At 40.4% G+C, this 9,710-nt stretch overlaps 1 protein-coding gene across 1 annotated transcript in view; it reads left to right on the top strand.

Moving 5' to 3' along the window:
* The first annotated feature begins 1,138 nt into the window (after positions 1 to 1,138).
* Positions 1,139 to 9,710, top strand: part of prickle1b (prickle homolog 1b) — a 32,153-nt gene continuing 23,581 nt past the window's right edge. Inside the window, exon 1 of the mRNA XM_037695899.1 lies at positions 1,139 to 1,169. The gene's annotated coding sequence lies outside the window, so the exon portion shown is untranslated. The remainder of the gene's footprint in view (positions 1,170 to 9,710) is intronic.

The following is a 9,710-nucleotide window of genomic DNA, read 5'->3' as shown; positions in this document are numbered from 1 at the left end:
CACATATTTTGTTTTGCCAATAAATAAAAGCTGTTGGAGTGGTTTATCAAATCCTGTAAAGTTCGACCTGGTGGATGATGAGCCCTACGGCGTCTGACAATTTGAGCCAGAGACTGGACTGGACCTTTTTGCTTCCCGTGTACATTAAGATGGGTTAAGACAACTTGTAAGAAGCTGTTGGGGAATTTTTGGTCAGAGGTTATGGGTGTGTGTTAACTACTATGGCTGAGAATGTTTAACTCTGCCCATGAATCGTATGTTGGGGTCAGCAGAGAGCTGGGTGAGGCCACAGCGTGCAGCTGTCGCTCCCACACCTTCCAGTCTGAGCTCAGCTGAACTGATAAGGGTCTAAAAACAAGCTGCACACGCTGCTCGTGGCTGATTCTCACAACTGGTTTTGTGTGTACTTCCTATATGTGTGTAACCTGTCCTGAAAATGCAAGTAAATACTGGTTAAAAGTCTTCTCTTGCTGTTGAGTGTGGTCCCTTTTTTTGAGTAAGATAAAGCAAATATTTTTCTCCAACAGAAGATATTTACTCTTTAATAACTTTCGTTTGTGCTACACAGCGAGTTTGGGTTTCTAAAAATAAAAACTAGTTGCTAATCAGTTACCACCATTAAAAAAAACTAAGTTCTGGGTTGTTTTTACTTTATTTTATTTTTTTATTAACTCCAAGTCACTAAATTAGTCATTTAAAAGTTTTTGTTTGGGCTGGAAAACTCCACTCTGTGTGCTGGTAGCTATAAACTAATACTGGAACTAAATCTGTTCCAGAGAAGTTTCAAAACTGGGTTGTTTTTAACTCAGCAGTTTTTAGTGTGTGGAAATGTGGAGTTTGGAGGGGTGGGGGGGTCATGGAGGCGGTGGGGGAGCTGTGCGCAGCAGCCAATGGGCGCAGCACAGCTCCAATATCGTGTCTGGACGCTTGGAGTTGATGCCAGAGTTGCGCATCGTTCAGTCCGTGGTGCGCGCACCTCTCCCTGTCTCCTGCCCGACTCTGTCCACGATCATCCACTGAAATGCTCCATCACTGAGCTCCAACTCCAGAATCCTTCCGTTACTGTCGGCCACGGTCAGCCCGGATGTGGTGGTGATATTTTTATTTTTGTATCTTTTATTAACGGAATATTCAAACCGCTCCCCTCCTGCAGAGCTGTTTGCATCTAGGTAAGTGCTTAAAGTTTTTATGCTTCTTTTGACCCAAGAAGTCATTCGAAACGTCACTTTTTAATGTTTAAAAGAGACTTAAGAGAGGGTAGATTCGTGCGTCTTTTGGAACTCGTGACGCATTGGTTTAAAACTGAACTGCCAGACGCACAAAAGCCTGAAAAAAGCGTTCAAATGGGATTTTTCTACTTTTTTTTACTGGAGCAGAAGGGATAAGTGTGAGATGATGGGAGAGTTTTAAATTTGCGTGTGCGTAAAGACGCACTGACTTAATGAAGGGTTGCATTTTGGGGTTTCCAGATGTGTGGACTCAGCTGTTGCTTGTCACTCAGGTGGGCTCTCACCTTCCTCTCCTTTTTTTGGGAATTCTCTGCGTGTCTTTTTTGAAGCCATCAGCGCTGACAGACCACATTCCAAAACCTCTGCAGTCAGTGGAGCCACGTCACGTAAAACCAATGTCTCAGTTTCACTGCAGACTCAAGTTTCTTCCCCCAACTGTGAAATCTTTGGAAATGGTTTGAAACAGTCAGAAAAGTGAACAGAGGATAAACTTTGCTGTGATCTGAACAGAATCCAGTGGTGGCACCTAGTGGCAAGAGAAATTTATGGGGATTTGAGAGGAGGGGGATCCTGTTTTCTATATTTCAGAAGAAACCTTCTATATTCAAATATCTCTTTTGTAAATCTGTGCCCAGTTAAACCATTTTACCAGACTTTTGAAGCTCCTGTTTGATTAAAAGCTGCGTTAGCTGATCCAGGAACAAAACACTCTGGATCAGGTGACTAAGGCACGTTCCTCCTCTGTGGGAGGCCAGTCATGCCCGCTTTGCTGGGGGTATACAGTCTCTGCAACGCTAAGCCTTCGTTAATATGTGTGTGTGTGTGTGTGTGTGCATGGAGGTGTGTGGTATTGGATCTAAGTCCTTGTAGATCCGGGTTTCCTTTACTTTTAATGTTTGTGTGCATGCATGCATGTTTTCCTGTGCTTCTGCACATCTGTCACTGCTTGTGTGTCCGTGCATACATTTACGTGTGCATGTGACGGAGATAGGTGTTTGGACTGAGGAATTAAGCTGCTGTTAATTGGTTAGCCATTTGGACCTCATGGGAGACTGAAGTTAAGCAGTTTGGCTAAACTGCCTGCTGTGGGACAAAACACAGATACTGAACGTATCTTTATACAGAAGGTTTATGTTGAGAGGGCGCAAGGGTCTAAATTATTTGAAAGCATACTTGTTTCATGTTCTAATTGTTAGTAGCTTAGCATAGCTTCAGTCATTTCACTACCCAACCTGAAAGCCTGAGTGATAACTTGATCTGTACCAGTTCGCTACACTCTCTGCTTGGTCCAGTCCTGGTCAGTTTGTGCAGCCCAGAGTTTTGAGACTGTTTGCTAACACGTGATAAAACTCCTCAGTTCAGGAAAAAAAACAACACGAGACTGGTACAACTATGAGTATAAGGAAAATCACAAAGACCTTCATTTAAAGACCTTCATGGGGTGACTGTGGCTGAGAGCAGTCGTCTTCCAATGCAAGAGTTGGGTGTTCGATTCCACCTGCAGTCACATGCCGAAGTGTCCCTAGGCAAGACACTGAACTCCTCGTTGCCTCTAATGTGTGTCCCGTCGGTGTATGAATGCGATAAAGTTCTGAATATTCTCTGTAGAGTGTTGTATGAATGGGTAAATGAGGGCACAGATTGTAGTGTAAAGCACTTTGTGTCTTCATAAGATAGAAAGGTGCTATATAAGTACAGACCATTTACTGGGAATACGTGGGTTGTCCAGAAACGTTTGTCATTTTAGTCTTGCATAGAGAGAAACAGATGAATCAGCCATCAATTTCATTTGACTGAGATTGTCCACTTTTTAAACTTCGTCAGCGATGCCTGTACTTAATCAGTTACCAAGTAAGAAAATGAGGATACATTACCAACTGCTACAACCAGCTCACTGTAACCCATAATTAGCTTTTTTTTTTTTAAGGTGGGAATGTTTTTCTATACATTTTAAGTGTACAAATTATTCTAAGAAAAGATTTAATTGAAACAGCATGCTCAATAATCCAGGTAACTAAATGTAAGAAAGTTGAGTCAGATCCTCTGGACGGATTCTTCTTTGTTGAAACGTATTTTGGACAAAAGACGAAACGTTTCAACAAAAGAAAAATCCATCCAGAGGACCTGACTCAACCTTGGTACATTTTAAATTAAATTGTATTTTTGTTTATATTTTAAATATTCTGGGTTGTTTTACAGCACCACATACAGGCCTGGCATGGTAACTACAGCGTTTTGGGTTATTTTCAGTGTTTCTGTGTAGATTTTATTTTTTAAACAGTGCTATGTTTCTAAAGATATGTTTAGAAACAAGAAGACAACTGTTTAAGAAGAATAGCACAATCCATATTTTTACATTTTATCTTTCAGGCATCTCAAGGACAACTAATTTCTTTTTTTTTTTCTTCTTCTTTGTCCAAACTTGTTTCAGACAGTTAACAAATCAGCACATTGTCGCCTCCTACAGGACTGGAGTGTGAAACTACAGATGAAAGAGTCAGAATCAAATGCCAAAAACAATGTAAATTTGAGTGCAGATCCAAATGGATTTGTTCTTACCATCTTTAAAATAAAGTAGTCCCTCCAGTACTTTGCAGTTCCACTTTCACAGACTCACTCTTTCGTGGGTTTTCAATGTAAGATTGTACATATTGTTTCCCAGTGGCCTGGCCCGCTCAGTGATCACCGAGGGCCCCCCTCCTTTTTTTTTTGCTGAGGATGTCTGTCACAGTAAAGCAGAGAAAGACAACAGGCGGGTGCACAACCTGTGACCGGCTCAGAAAGAGAAAGGAGGGGGCGGGGTCTGTCTTTCCCCCATCGCTGCTGTGGGAGCTTCAGTGAAGTGGATAGCAGAGTGAATAGTATGGATAGTTTATTTAAAATTATCAAGTGTGGCCCGAACCGAGTCGGGATGTCCCCGTGCTCCCGATGGCTGATTGGCTCAGTAAACGTAGCATCAGTCTGTCTGCTCTCTCGCACGGTGCTTCATGGATTTTCACCTGCCGTGGGGGTGTCTGGAACGTAACCTCCATGATAAGTGAGTGACTACTGTAGTTTTAAAGCCTTCAAAGTGCTTGAAAGGAAAAATCTAGCAAGAGTTAATGCAAAGCTTACAGAGGGGGCGCCAAAGTAATGGCATAATTGTATTTTGGGGATTTTTTTTGTGGGGGAAGGGGTATGGGCTACAAAATAACCTTGTTTGTTGTTCATTCACAAAATACTTTATTTATATTAGCTATTTGACATTTAGTCAAGCGCACTAAATAGAACTAGATCCCAAATCAAAATCTTTCACAGTAAAAGCACAGATCAAGCTCGGGTGTCAAAGCAGTTTCATCCATTCAAGTGCGTAATCCGTTGCCAATATGAATGACACCTTTTGGCAAGCTCCGGCAAAGAATTAATGTGATGCATGTCAACTTTTTCTACGAGTCTACGAGTTCGAGGTCAGCTGCAGTCTTCTGTTCACCAGAACAAACATCAGATTGTTATCGGACTTCTCCTCTCGTTCTTTCCAAAGAATCCCTCAAGTCAACACAATTAGATGCCTTTTGTGTACATAATGAGACAAGACGTTTTACTGGCTTAAATAATTACATTCTGGATGGACGGGTTTATTTTGTTTAAGGATGTCAGAGCAGGGAGGGGAGGAAAGGAGGATGTGGAGCAGATTTTAAGATGTGAAAGAGTCGATGGATAAACGTGGCTGTCGAAGAAATGAGTTCTGAAAGCATCATACATTTAGCTACAGCACAATCATTACCTTTAGTTTGTGGACTATTTTTGACATTTTTTATAGCCGATTCCTATTTCATTATATATTTTTTCTTTCCTGTGCTACCCAGAGCACCAGACAGGAAATCTAGCTCCGTTTGTTTTGATATTGTTGGACACTGTCCTGGAAAACCGCTTTATGCTTCGAGACCAAGGGTGTTCTTGATTGAGAGCATCTGACTCTGTTGTGAAAATACATCTGATCGCAGCAGTAACACTGTTCCAAGTGATCAAGATGTGCCGTTTTTCACCCAGAAATTAAGTCCAAAACGTCTTAAAGAAAATTTAAACAAGGATGAATAAATGGGTAACTGTCAGAGCAATGCTATTAAAGGGATAACTCATGAGACAACGATGTAAAGTAGTTTTTTTTTAAGTAGGGTTTGAAAAAAGCCTCTGATTATTTTATCTTTTGACATTTGGGGCATTTTAAGGAAGGAGAAATCCACTCTAGCTTGACTCTTTGCAGTCATTAGCTCATCATTCTCGTCAAAATTAAACTCCCTGAATGGCACCAAATAAAATAAATGAAACTAATGAGGAGCATGAGCCCAAACTTGAAGCTTTATGCTTCTATGTATTTAAAACAAGTAGGAAGTAAGAGATAACCGTGTATCAGTGAGTCAACACTGCACTGAGTGTACACCTCCCTTTTGCGTCCAAGACCATGTGCACGCACAGGAGACTTTGCTCTGTCGTACTGGATTAATCGAGCGTCTAAATCATTCCAATTTTGAAAAACGTATCCTGTAAAAACACATGCACACAGGCAAGCATCTCTCCCCTGTTGCATGCAGGTCAGAGAAGAATCTCCTGTTAGTCAGGACTCGCAGGCCTTAAATGTAGTTTTTATTCAAGGATGGCAAAGGCCGTAAATAAAACCAAATTTAAGGCCTAGCAGTCCTTGAAGGAATGCAAATCGCTCAAAAACCTTTCAAGCCATGAATTTTACTGTAAGGGAGAGACATTTTTTGAAATCCTTGTGCTAAAATACATTTTGTTTCTTCCTGCTTCCTAGCTGTTTTGGTTTAGATCAGGGGTGTCCAACCTTTTTCCTATATGGGCCAAAACTATCAAGGTGTGTCAGTGTGGGCCACAAAAATGTGAATTTAACTCGATGTGAGCAATATTTTGAAAAAAGGACAAATTTACTAATTTTGGTGGAGAAACGGTTTTAAATTGTTGTAGATCCAAAATAATAAAAGCCTCAAAAACACAAAACGTATATTTTTCATTAAAGAGTATTTGATTTATTAGATTTGTTGGGTCTGTTTGTTGTTTTCCTTGTGTTGGAAAGTTCATTTTAGTCTGTTCTCTGCAACAAAAGCGTAATATGAGTGTGTCCTTTTTTTTAAAAAAAAAAGGGGGTTGATCAGCCTTTTGGACCATGGACGACCCAAAAGACTGATAGAAGTTATGAAAACTGGTCCAGCTGTCTGTCGCTACAACAGATTCATTGAAGGTTTGATAAAGTTGATGAACTCGTATGTAGATGATACCACGTTATATTCATTTAAAAATGTCCAGTTTCCTTCTTGATTATTTCATCAACTGCAATATTTAACCAAGTTTAATGATTCATTATCCAAAAGTCTCCTTTCTACTAGAAATCATGAAGATTGTTGGTTCCATGAAGCGAAAATAAAAAGATTATAGTCAAAGGTTTGTATTTTGTTTAATATTGCTCCATTTTGAGAAGATTGTTTCTCATTAGTTTTGCTGTTAAACCTAAACGTTATTATATAAAGGATTACCAACTAATTTGCAGAAAGTCTGCATCGACCTCTTAAGCATGCTGGCCAAAATGATAGTATTCTTAAACCGCAGCTGTGGGCCGCACAAAATCCCTCCAAGGGCCGCAAATGGCCCCCGAGCCACACTTTGGACCCCCGTAGTTTAGATGTTTTCTACTGTAGTTTTTTTGTGTAGTTTCTCGAGTTTTCTGGAAAATTTGTCAATTCTTACAAACAGCACTTTTCTAATTATTACTTCTATAGTGCAGGGCCGGCAGAGAAAGTTATATTTTACCAGTTTGTTAATAAGTAGTTTAATCAATACATTCCGTCATGTCCGGCTTGACGTGGCCCAAAATGAAAATGAGTTTGACACCCCAGCACTGGATATATAAATTTAGTATAATGCAAACAGGGCTGTCAGAGTTGCAATGAGTTTGTTAGCTGGGTGAATGTTCTGATCAACTGACTGTTGATTGCAGTAATCCACATTATTAGCAGAAATAGAGGACCCCACACCAAATTTCGCTTAGGGCCCCATGGAGGCTTGGGCCGGCACTGCTATAGCGCCACAGTAAAACGAGTGAATAATCTCAAAGATCTACTCAATTGCAACTCTTAATTTAAAGACTTTCTTTTTACGATGTGACTGAAATGTCTGCCGGGCATCAATCTTGGTCAGGTCTTTTATGTGTGTGTGTGGGGGGGAGCTGGGTCAGTAGTGCCTCGTGTACAAACACTTATCATGATCCCTGGGCTCATTGAGTGGTTTCAGACCAAACCCTTCAGGCCGCACTGGCTCCACAAACCTGGTATTATGGTCAGCTTGTGGGTAAGAAAAGTAATCCGAGGCTTCTGAGGACTATGAGGAAACTTGAGTAATGGACTCTGGAGAAGAAGTTGCACTCATATCTGTCAAAACTTGCTCCCGAGCTGAAATCGAGTCGCCCGCAGCGCTTACTGAACAGAGAACTGTGATGTTGCTAAGCGTCGCCGACTCGTGCCTCCGAGTGAGAGTCGATTCGGCACCAACTTAATTACCTATACACAGCTCTATTTGATGATTAAAGCCGCACTGGGTGTTTAGACGCACACGCCTGCCCAGACACTACCAGCAAATCTGGAGACATTACGGGTGATGGTTATTAGGATGGTAATAATTAAAAAGCTTTAAAGCTAAAATAAAAGGTAAAGCTAGAAGCAGAGTATAGGAGCAAGAACCGCGTGATTATTTCGAGTCAAATGACCACCCTGAGGCAGAATACAAATCATAGCTTTCAGTTTTGTTTTTGATTGGGGTGAAGATGAAACAGATTCTGGGTATTGTACTGCCATTATGGAAGAGGTGTACTTAATGTTTACTTGATCGTGTTTCAGTTTGATGTTCGCTGGCCTCTTTAGAATTTATCTGCATGCATAATGCCAAAAGGGTCTTGCTGTTGATAAAAGCGGTCTTTATTTAGGGATAGGAACTTCACGTGCAGCAGTGAGACAGTAATTGGAATAAAACTCTTGGCATGATGCTGCAGAAAGCTGTTATTAGGCCAATATACAGAGAAACAATTGTACTATTCTGGGATGAGAGCCTGACTTCGCTTCTGCCTCCCCTCCTTAAATTAGACTCATGTGTTCGACATTTTTCTCTTGAGGCAAAGACGAACTCCCGCGCTGAATGTCTCGAGTCAGGTCTAATCAAGAACAATCTGTTCCTTTTTTCCTTCTTTTACTGGATTTCTGTCTTTCTCCGGTTTCTTTTTCACCTCTGAGGACGCAGTACGCTCTCTGGAGCTGTGTTCATGAAGACATCTTCAGCGTTGCATCATAGAGATGAATAAATAGTGTTACCTTGGGTGGTCATTTAAGGTCTCTTGAGTTTTGCCCTATCCGTCACTGTGTGCCCATGTTGGCTCACATTGACCCAAAGGGTAAACCAGTTTCTTAATTTATTCAGAGGGGAAATGGCTCACTCCAATCTGATGCCACTCAGAGTCAGGAAATGGTCTAGTGTGGTAAATACGGTGTAATTAAGGGTGGGGGGAAATTTCTAGATTTGACCAAATTTGCCTAAAGCTGCTTCAGCATTTGCAAGTCTTTTCGGAGCTAAAATAAATTTTGTTACATCTAGTCAAGAGGCAACATCTGCTGCTCCCCTTTAGAAATTCAAACAAATATTAAAATAAACTGTTCTTTTTATTATTGTTGAATTGTGATGCCAAATTGGAATGACTCAATATGGCATAAATTTGCAATAACCTTAACTTTCAGTTTATAAGATCAATTAAGGCCAAACAAAGTCAAGAATGTTGAAAACCTTTTGGGTTTTTGGCAAAAAACATGGCAAATGCTATCTTGGAGATTGTCACCATGGCAACAACAGTAAAGTGAGGCTCTGCTTTGTGTCATTTATTAACTTAATATCAAAAATATTGAGCAAAAATCCCATTGGATTGAAACAATTCCTGCTACCATACTGGGAAACCAGAAAATAGCAGCTGAAAATATGAAAAAAAAAATGTGCAAAATTTACAGTTCTAATCACTTCTCAACACAAAGACACCAGCGTTCGTCCGAGCAACACGTCTCATAGGAGGGCATCAGAAAGACATCCGTCATTTAGTTCCCATTACAGTAAAAAAAATAATAATAAATCATATAATCTTAATTGGCATTAGCAGAGGGGATTTCTACTAATAAATCAAAAATGTACTTACCGGTATTTCTAAGTTGAGCTCTGCTCAGAATTCTTCAAGACTCTGAAAACTATGTCTCAGGTGTCTCATGTAAATGAGTCCCCGAGACTCAATGGGTTTAACCTGTATGAATAAAGGTTGAATGAAATGTAACATGGAAATGGCAACCTTGAAAACATTCACTGCCCTTGCAGTGCGTTAAAGGTATTAATTGAAAACTATGAAATCAAACTTAATTCTCTAACTAGAATAATCACTGTGAAAAACCATATCATGTTGCTGCT

This window comes from Nematolebias whitei, chromosome 22 (genome assembly GCF_014905685.2).
Source record: "Nematolebias whitei isolate Nwh7 chromosome 22, NemWhi1, whole genome shotgun sequence".
In the NCBI taxonomy this organism is placed as follows: domain Eukaryota; kingdom Metazoa; phylum Chordata; class Actinopteri; order Cyprinodontiformes; family Rivulidae; genus Nematolebias; species Nematolebias whitei.
The sequence above is the reverse complement of the archived record's forward strand: the minus strand, read 5'-3'. Positions and strand labels throughout refer to the sequence as shown.